This window comes from Ursus arctos, unplaced genomic scaffold, assembly GCF_023065955.2.
Source record: "Ursus arctos isolate Adak ecotype North America unplaced genomic scaffold, UrsArc2.0 scaffold_7, whole genome shotgun sequence".
NCBI classification, from domain to species: domain Eukaryota; kingdom Metazoa; phylum Chordata; class Mammalia; order Carnivora; family Ursidae; genus Ursus; species Ursus arctos.
The window spans coordinates 55,714,832-55,725,819 of NW_026623089.1; positions in this window are offsets into that span (position 1 = coordinate 55,714,832).

Sequence of the window (10,988 nt, forward strand, 5' to 3'; positions counted from 1 at the left end):
GCGGTCGCAACCGCTAAGGGAGCTGCGCAGCAGAGCGACTGGCTTGGGGGGATGGGAGAGAGCGAGCGAGAAGGAGGGGGTGGGGCGAGAGCAATGAAGACAGGCCGGCCCACTCTCGCGAGACAACGAGTCGATCCCGTCTTGGCGCTGAGGCAAGAAGTGCGCTTGCGCGCTAATGGGTGTTCTGTTTGTTGCGGGAAGAGGTGGAAAGTAGCGGAGCTGGTCCAGTTAGAAAAAGACGAGGATTACTGTAAAACTGTAAAATGCTCAGAGCCCATCTTTTTGCCCACTCCGGGGGGATGTGAAGTGTCAGTAGTGTGTTGAAGTGGTTTGGTGAAGTTCGATTCTCTGTCCGCACCAAGAACAAATTCCGTAGAGGCCGCACCCTTACCCCAGCGTCACCTGCAGGGAAGGGATGCCACGTGGTTCGGCGGCCAGAAACGAGGAGGGCTTTTCTTGTCGTCAGGTTTGCGCTCTGCAGTAAAAAGTGTTTCCACCCTGCGAAGATACAAAAGTGTCCACCAAAACACCCCCATTTTGGCTGTTGGTCTGGGGCTCCTCCCCTGTCACTAGGGAACCGGCCCCGCCCCGCTCCCCACAGCGGGTCTCCTCCACTGAGGCCTCTAGATTTCCCCTCAGATAGTCCCGGGAGAAAGTTACTCGCTTTCTCCTCGTGCCTGCCCGTTCTCTCTTGCTTTTCATCTCTCCACTTGTTTTTCTTGAAGTACAATTAACATACAGTGTTATATTAGTTTTAGGTGTACAACATTGAGTGGACAATTCTATTCTCAGTGCTCATTAGGAAAAGTGTAGTCACCATCAGTTACCACATAACGTTATTATACTAGTATTGACTATATTTCCTATTCTGGGCTTTTCATCTCCGTGATTTATTTATTTTATAACTAGAAATTTGTACTCTTAATCCCCTATATCTATTTCACCCATCCCCTCTGGCAGCCACCAGTTTGTTCTCCCTATTGAGTTCATTTGTTATTTTTTGTTTGTTAGTTTCATCTCTTTATAACCTCAGTGACAAGTCAGGCACTCATGACTGAGGAGTTCAGGTTGTTTTCTAAATAGGGCTTTGCATTCGGAAATTGCACGTACAAGTGACACCTAATACTTTTGGGTTGTGCTGGCCTACCACCAAGGTCCTTAGTGACACCTTATGGCTTTTTTTTTTTTTTTTTTAATTTTCAAAAAAAAAATGCAAGCCAAATTTCTGTGGGAAGGGTGCAGGGCAGTCCTGGTAAAGAGATCAAAGCAAGTTAAAGTGCAAATGTAGAAACTGTTATGAAGTGCAAGGAAGGGAAGGAAATGAATTTGAACACAGGGATGTTCCTGTAGGTTGGAAATGTGGACAAAACTAGGTTGCAGGCCTTTAATATCCAGCCAAAGACCTTGTACTTTGTACTGCAGATGTTGGGAAGCCCTTGAGGTGGAATGAGGGGGGTATAAGCGGTGTTAGCAGCAGAGAAGCTTGAAAAATTTTTTACCCCATGAGATCTCAAGTGTGTAAGGTGGAGGCAGGAGGCCAATTACCTGCATATAATGGACATTTCTATGTCATGGTTTAATCCACCCTCAAACCTCCTTTAGACAAGTGTGCGACCTTCTTGGGGTTGCAAATAACTTAACTACGCATTCAGGAAACAAGCATTATTTTAGGCAAATTGAAGTTACTTCCCCTAACAAACATTACCAGCTCAGGAGACCTGCAGTTAATGGTTCATTGGCTGGAGACTTTTGGACAGGCCTGAAACTTGTCCTGGTGTCACTGACACCTTGAGCCCCTCTCCCAGTTAAAAAAAAAGTTGCCGTTTTAGTAAGCTCCAAGCTCCCACACTACTGATGGAGTTCTTCGCTGGGTTCAAGTTACATCACTTCTTTACTCTTTCAGTCTTTCAACCTGATTTGGTAGATGGAATTCTGTAATCCCTTTCACCCCTTGCCTGAATTCAAAAAATGTATTCAGTGCCTGATTCAGTTTGTCATTCTTTCCACATAATTTGTATGATTATGGGCCACAATCCTAAAATCATTCTAATGACCTTTCACCACTGAACTGTGATGTTTTCTTTGTGTTTTGGCCACAATTCCCTTATATCAGGCACTCTGCTGTTTGCCAGTGTGAATGCTTAGGAAGGACTTGAAATTAGTACCTGCATTCCTTTTGCTTTTTATTATTACAGCAAGTAGGAAGCTTTGAATTTGAAAAAAAAAAAAAAGTACACTAATTTTGGGGTAAACCTAATCTTTTTTAAAAATGATTTTTGTTTTAATTTTTATTTTTTAAAAGTAATGTCTATACCCAATGTGGGGCTTGAACCTACACCTCAGAGCTCAAAAGGCTCATGCTTTACCAACTGAGCCAGCCAGTTGCCCCAGGGGCAAATCTAATTTTTATTTGGCTTCCTATTTTACTACTTTTCTCAAAAAAAAAAAAAAAAAGTCTATCAACTATTCCTATTTGCATATTGAATTCTGTAAGTCTTGGTGAGAGTGGTTCACCACTGCTCCAGTGATCCCTACAGAATTATTTCCAGATTGATCTCTGTGGAATTGTTACCATAGAGATGGTTAGAACTGAGAGCTCCCAGCTGCTTTTGGGATTTTGTTTTCTCTTTGTCTTCCTTTTGGTCATTTCAGTGCTTCAGTGCTTTCCTGTTAGCATAGAGATCAGAGGGACCCTGGAAAGAATCTTGTTAGAGGGCGCAGTAAGAGAAAAGATGAAAAAGTAGAAGGAAATGGAAGTACCTACATTACTAAGAGGAAAACAAGACGACGAACATGTGATCATGTATTACCATCAGGATGAAGAGGAGAGGAAAATTCCATGCAGAGCGCAGAGAAAGAGAAAGAGAAATTGAAAGACAGTGCACCCTTCTGGGAGAGGGGAGGCACATACACTAAAAATTAGTTAAGATAGTTGTTTGCATTACCCCAATGGCATTCTAAAATAACAAAAACTGGATTACCATAATCTTTTTGCCATTATGGAAAGCAAATAAGCTAAAAAAGGTAGCAAACCCCACAAATAAGTTTCTAGGAGTAGGTTTAATTAGTTAATGCCTTTTTAACACTAAATCTGCCTTACTAAGGTTTTGTGAAATGCTTGTTCATATTTACCTATTGTCTTTAGAAAGCAGTGATCTTCCTTGTCATGATTCAAAATTATTTCTCAAGACAAGGCTTAATTACACGGTTTACATTCTTTTTTTTTTTTTTTTTTAAAGATTTTATTTATTTATGTGACAGAGAGAGGCAGCCAGTGAGAGAGAGGGAACACAGGCAGGGGGAGTGGGAGAGGAAGAAGCAGGCTCCCAGCGGGAAAGCCCAATGTGGGGCTCGATCCCAGGACCCCGGGATCACGCCCTGAGCCGAAGGCAGACGCTTAACAACTGAGCCACCCAGGCGCCCCCACAGTTTACATTCTTGACACTTTTTTGTTTCTTTCAGTCAACTAAGTGTTCATTCTGGGACTAGGGAAACCCAAAGGTCTCTTCCAATTTTAATTATTATACACTAAGTAAACAAATGGAAACTTCAAAGGAAGAAAGCACCTAGCACATTCTTTCTCTAATTTTTAAAAATAATTAGAAGTATTGAACATTCTTTCTGTTCTAGTGGATTGTTGTGAAGAACAGGGATAACAGCTACAAAAGATAGCTACTTAGGATTTTAAATCAAATTATTGTACAGCTTTTAATGTGACATAAACGCATTAATAACTTAGAAGCAGCACAGATAATAGAGTAACAGACTGTTTCCCGTTGATCTTAAGTTTCTGAGTGGTAGATGAAAATATAGTTTTTGTTATATATATATGCATATATATATTTCAGTGTACAAACAATGATGTTTATATTGGGGGTAGAGCACTTTAAGTAACTAATTCTTTTTTTTTTTTAAGTAGGGGCTTGAACTCATGACCCTGAGATGGAAACCTGAGCTGAGATCAAGAGTCAGATGCTTTACTGCCTGAGCCACCCAGGCACTCCATTAGTAACTAATTTTCAGTGCAGTCTAGGAAAGTTATTATTTTATGGACCAAGAAATAGAAGAACCAAGAGATAAATTAATGCTTCAAAGTTTACAAAGAAAATCAATGGCAAAACTTAGAATTATCTTCATAATCAAGGAGTCAGACAGGCCTTGGTTCCAATCCCAGCTTTGAAATTTCCCTACCAGCTGCTTGATTCTGAGGCATTTAACTTTTCTGAATCTGTTTTTTTTAATCTCTAAAATGGGTGGTTAGGTTGTTATATAGGGTAGAGATTAGTAATTGAAATAATTCTAGTCCCATTCTCTTTCATGCATGTTTGTCATGTCATTGTTTGTAAATGTGGCTCATTCTTGGTAGATTCATTTCAACAGTGAATTTATTAGAATTTTTTTGGTAAGTATGGTGTCCTAAGCACTGTATTGGGGAGCAGCAAATTAGTTCAGGGAAATCTGTGAACTCATATGAATACCAAGGATCACCTCTGGACAGAATAAGTAATATGTCACATGTAATGTACTGCTGTTTTTCTAATATAGGCAGATACAATTACTGTTAATAAAATGGAAATTGAGGGAGGGGGTAAGGGGTAGGGTAACTGGGAGATGGATCTTTTTTTTAAAGATTTTATTTATTTGTTCAACAGATAGAGCACAAGCAGGGGAAACAGCAGGCAGAGGGTCAACATGACTTATCACTGATAATATTAGTTTTGATCACCCAGCTGAAGTAGTATTTGCCAGGCTTCTGCCAGGTTAACAAGTTTCACTGTTACTTTTTAAAATTCTCTTCCTATGTTCTACTCTTTGGGAACAAGTCACTTGAGTGCAACCCACACTCAAGGGGACAGAGGCATATAAGCTCCATCTCCTGGAAGGGAGAGTAGCTAGATAAATTATTTGGAATTATTCTATAAGGAAGATTTAACTCTTCTTCCTCCTTTCCTTCCTCTCTTCCAATTTTTATGTCAGTACAGACCCTTAGATATTGATTTTATAGTTGGAGTATAATTCAATACTACCTTATTATTATTTGTATTTATAATTTTTGCTCAAATTGTTCTTCCTTAGACTACAGAGACTTCTTCAGGTTGGCTCCTGTATCCTTTGACATACCAGTATCCTTTCTGTTTTTTGAGTACTGCCTTATTTTCTGGTACTAGAAGATGCTCCAGGCTCATCTGGTATTTCTTTACCCTGGCCCTAGAATCAGCCATTTCCCCATAAAGTCTCAGTTCCTTAGGGAATATTGTTTAATTTCCACATTTCCCCAAATTTCCTTTTCCTTTGGTTATTGATATGTAATTTCATTCCATTGTTGGTAGAGGACATACTTTTTATGATTCCAAGTATTTAAATTTACTGGGACTTAATAAACTTAAAAAAAATTTACAGGGACTTGTTTTATGGCCTAACTCATAATCTGTTTTGGAGAATGTTCCATGGGCACTTGAGAAGAATGTGTTGTTTACCTTTATTGGGAGATGTTGTATAGATGTCTGTTAGGTCTAGTTGGTTTACAGGGTTATTGAAGTCTTCTGTTTCTTTCCTGATCTTCTGTCTAGTTGTTCTATTACTGAAAGTAGGCTTTGAAATCTCCAACTATTACTATTAAACTGTCTATTTCTCTGATTCTGCCAGTTTTTGCTTCAGATGTTTCAGGGTTCCGTTGTTAGGTGCATGTATGTTTATAATTATTATATCATCCTAATGAATTGATACTTTTATCATTATAAAGTGTCTTTCTTTGTCTCTAGCAACAATTTTGTCTTTAAAGTCTATTTTGTCTGATACTAGTATAGTTACTTCAGCTCCATTTTGGTCACTGTTTATATGGCATATCTTTTTCCCATTCTTTTGCTTTCAACCTATTTGTGTCTATGAATTTCAAGTGTGTCTCTCATAGAAAGCATAGTTAGATCATTTAAAAAAAAATCAGTTCTGCTGATCTCTGCCTTTTGATTAGAGTTTATTCCATCTACATTTGATACAGTTACTGATAAAGTAGGGTTTAAGTCTGCCATTTCCTATTTGTTTTCTACGTGTCTATGTCTTTATTGTTTCTCTATTCCTCCATTACTGCTTTCTTTTGTGTTAACTACAAATTTTATATCTATATATGAATTTGTATATCTATGATAGATCATATATATGAATATATATAAAGAATATATGTATATTTCTTGTAAGCATGCACTTGTTTGTTTGGTGCCAAAACCTGGGATTGAATGTAAGCATGCGTTTGTAAGTGTACATAAAAAGAACAGAACAATATATATAAATAGAGAAGGCTACAAGGTTTTAAGAGTTATTATTACTTTGTTTACTTATTCATAAGATTGTAATAAGATCCATAATATTAAAAAACCCCACTACTTCTCACCATTGCTAAAGTTAAACCCAAATAGTATATGTATAGAGAGATAGACAGTATTTTTCTCTAAAGACTGTAGATTCACTTTTACCCATTCACTTTCACCAAGGTAGAGTGAAACTTCACCTGTGCTTTACAAAAAGATTGATGATTCTTTAACTATAAGACTACCCAAAAATTCACAATTCAAAATATAAATATGCAGTATAGTTGGATAGTCAAATATAGCTTCTTTATAGAGCAATAGAAAGAGTCTAAGCAATTTTTGGCATATGTTGAGAGTTTTATTACTGTATATAAACTACTGAATCATGTTTAATTACTTAGGATCATAACATCAGTTCATCATCTATTTTCTGCAGTCCATTCTAACTCCTTGAATTTCTTTTTTTTTCTTTTTTTTTTTTTTTTAAGATTTTTTAAATTTATTTATTCGACAGAGATAGAGACAGCCAGCAAGAGAAGGAACACAAGCAGGGGGAGTGGGAGAGGAAGAAGCAGGCTCATAGCAGAGGAGCCTGATGTGGGACTCGATCCCAGAATGCCAGGATCATGCCCTGAGCCGAAGGCAGACGCTTAACCGCTGTGCCACCCAGGCGCCCCTAACTCCTTGAATTTCTTAGGGGGCAAGAATGTGGGTCTTATTTTCAAGTAGTCAAAGTATTTTTCTTTAAAAGATTTTTTTTTTTTTTTAATTTGACAGAGAGAGAGCACAAGTAGGGGGAGCAGCAGGCAGAGGGAGAGGGAGAAGCAGGCTCCCCCCTGAGTAGGGAGCCTAATTTGGGACTCAATTCCAGGACCCTGGGATCATGACCTGAGCCAAAGGCAGACATGTAACCAACTGAGCTATCCAGATGCCCCAAATAGAGCATTTTAAAAAAAATTTAGTGATAGGGCGCCTGGGTGGCTCAGTCCGTTAAGCTTTGGACTCTTGGTTTCAGCTCAGTCATGATCTGTTTCCTGAGATTAAGCCATGTGTCAGGCTCCCTGCTCAGCAGGGAGTCTGCCTGGGATTCTTTCTCTCCCTCTTCCTCTGCCCCTTCCCCTTCTCACACACACTCTCTCTAAAATTAAAAAAAAAAAAAATTGGCTGCTAAATATTAAGTCATGATGATGAGAACCATAAACCAACAGAAAAGTGAAAAGTTCCAAAACAGTGGGTGTTTGAACACAAAAATAGTTGAGGAATTCAAAACCAGGCTATTATTTTAACAAAACCAAGCTGATATTTTAACAAAGGCAGTGTTCCAGAGCTTTATTAAGTCTAGGAAATATGCATAAAAGTAAACACAAAGTAATAGAGTGCCATATATATGTAATCTTCATAGCTAGATGAAACTAATTTAAACATACACTTCTTCCAAATTTTGATGTAAAACTTATTTTACTTGTAATTCTTTTTTATAGTTATTTTCTTTTTACCAGCTAGTAAAGTAGACAGTGTTCATGTACACGTTGAAGGCCAGTACTCTCCTTTTAAGTATTTACATTTTCAAGAAACTAAACTGGTATGTACTAATGAATAGCCTAGTTTTGAGGCAGCAGTCAGAAGCAAAAGCTAAGTAGGTTCCTTTGTGCTAACAGCTGGGAAATAACCGAAATCAACTTTCTGTTGTCTGTAGCCACAGGAGACCGTAAACAAAGAGTGCTGCAGAGGGACAGATAAGCATTAGTATTCCCAGGCACACCCATGAGCAGGTTTAATGACTAAGCCATTGGAACAAGGGAGGCTTATGATTTCTTCACATTTTCATGGTAGATTAGAATTCAGGTAAGCGTCCGTAGTGTTCTCAAAAACAAACAAACCTGATAGACCTCTGGGGAAGGTAGTGGGACAGGGAATTGTCAAATGTGATTTTTGTTTTTTCTGTACTAACTTATTTTTTATAAAGCGATCATATTCATATACTAAATTGATGATCAAAAACTAACTTTTAAAAAGATAAAAAAGAGATACAAGTAGTTGGGAAATCATATAAAGTTAGATTTATGAACTTGTACCCTCTGGCGGTGATTGATTTCTATTTAAACAGCATATTTGTTTTAATGAAGGAGAGTTGCAAGAAAGCAGGCAGAGACAAGGGGGCCCTGCCACCCTAAGAGGAAACCACCCTTAGAAGGATTTTACACCACCCTGGAAGGATCCCTCCACCCTCTCCCACATGATGGGTAGATGACAAAAACCTGATTGGGCGACAGGCTCTTTCGGAGGGTTAATTAGATTAAAGCTGCCCGCCAGCAATCTCATAAAAACCCCTAGATTAGAAACTCCGGTGACAACCCTCTCGGGGTCCCCTCCCTCTTCGGGAGCTCTGTACTATCGATCAATAAACTTTGCTTTGCTGCCCACCACTCTGGTCTACCTCTTCATTCTTTGAAGCGGGCACCAAAGGAAAAGAAATCCTGTTAACAGTTTAGCATTATTGAACGGCATATAAAGCCACTCTAAGGGTCCAGTGGAATGTGAGTAAAACTAGAGAAGAAAAATTTTAATTATTTTGGTCATTTGAAAAACACCCTGCCTGATAGCTGCACCTCAGGACCAGCCATTAGGTTAACCAGGATGCCAGAATTTGTGCAAGCCCACTTACTGGGTAAAGAAAGGCAAGCTGCTTAAATTTCATCTGCCTCACATTTTCTCTCAGTAATTTAGTAGGAGGTGCTTATTCCTTAGAGAAATGAAATCAAAATTAATTTGCGGGGGGAGAAAAGAGAGTCATCTTCAGAAAAAAGATTAGAACCTTGGGATAGAGGGGTGTAACTCACTCATGAGCCTCTCTCCTCTCCCTGGGTACTCAGCCCTGGAGCCTGACCCACAGTCGCTGTTGAACCGAACTTTGGATTTTGGAACATACAAAGATGAAGACCAAATTGTAGACATCGGGTGCAGGAGATCTCTAAAGCCTCATCTTTACTCTCTCCTATCCTCTTCCCCTCTCTATTTCTGTATCCGGTTTGTTTGCCCTGTCATCAATTCACACGCTGTGCCTACGATGTCTGTTCCCACCTTCTGGAACTGCTGAACACTTTGTGTGTGTTTTTGGACCAACTCAAATGTTACCTCATCTCTGGAGCTCCCTCTGTTTCCTGGGCAGAGTTATTGTTCTCTCTCTCTCTCTCTCTCTCTCTCTTTTTAAAAAAGATTTTATTTGTCAGAGAGAGAGAGAGTACAAGCAGGGGGAGCAGCCCGCAGAGGGAGAAGCAGGTTCCCTGCTGAGCAAGGAGCCCGATGTGGGACTCCATCCCAGGACCCTGGGATCATGACCTGAGCCGAAGGCAGACGCTTAACTGACTGAGCCCCCCAAGTGTCCCGAGTTATTGCTCTCTTATTGTGTTCCTAAGCATTTTATCTATATATTACTTTCATATTAGAATTTTTATGTTGGTCTCCCCACTGGTTGAGAATTCTTCGAGAGTTAGTGACTTATTTATCATTTTATCCCCAAAGTCTAGCATGTGCCTGGCATTTAAGAAATACAAAGAGAGAGAGATAGAGAGAGAGAGATAGAGAGAGAGAATGAGCGGGGGCGGGGAGCCAGATAAGCAAACTCTTCACTGAGCCGGGAGCCTAACACAGACCTCTATCCCATGACCCTGGGATCATGACCTGAGCCGAAAGCAGACGCTTAATGGCTGAGCCGCCCAGGTGCCCCAGGTGCCCTTTCTCTACTTTTTGATCAAGAGTAAAAATTAAATCAAATTATACATTTTAGAAAAATATTTTTTATGCATTTAAGGTGTTAGAAACTTCATGCACTTTCTATAGTGCTTCTCCCAGTACAGCATCAGCAACCTTGGGAACCGGTCAGAAATGTAAATTCTTGGGCCCCACTTCAGACTTAGGAAATCAGAAATTTTGGGCATGAAGTTCAGCAATATGCATCTTAACACCCCCCAAAGATGATTCTGATGCATTCTAAAATCTAAGAACCACTGTTGTAGAACAAATAAAAATGCTTAAGAAACTAACACTTGGTCAACAACTGGTTTTATTTAATCAGAAATAAATCTTGTTTAAGACAATATAATTTTCTAGTATTTCTTTTAATTTTTAAAGGAATTTCACACATTTTTCATAAATGATAACATGACACATTTGGTTTCAAATTCTAGTGTTTCTTAGAAATTAATAATCCCATTTACAATTACACCAAAAATAGTAAAATACCTAAGAATAAATTTAATCAAGGTGAGGTGAAAGACCTATACTCTGAAAACTATAAAACACTGATGAAAGAAATTGATGATGAGGGGCACCTGGGTGGCACAGTCAGCTGAGCATTGGACTCTTGGTTTCAGCTCAGGTCATGATCTTGGGGTCTTGGGATCGAGCCCCACATTGGGCTCCCTGCTCAGTGTGGAGTCTGCTTGAGATGCTCTCTCCTTCTCCCTCTGTTCCTCACACTTGTGCTCACTCTCTCTCTCAAATAAATAAATCTTAAAAAAAAAAAAGAAAAGAAATTGAAGACAGCACAAGCAAATGGAAAAATATTCCATGCTTATGGGTTGGAAGAACCAATATTAAAATGACTGTAGTACCCAAAGCAATCTACAGATTTAATACAATCCCTATCAAAATATGAATAGCATTTTCCACTGAACTACAACA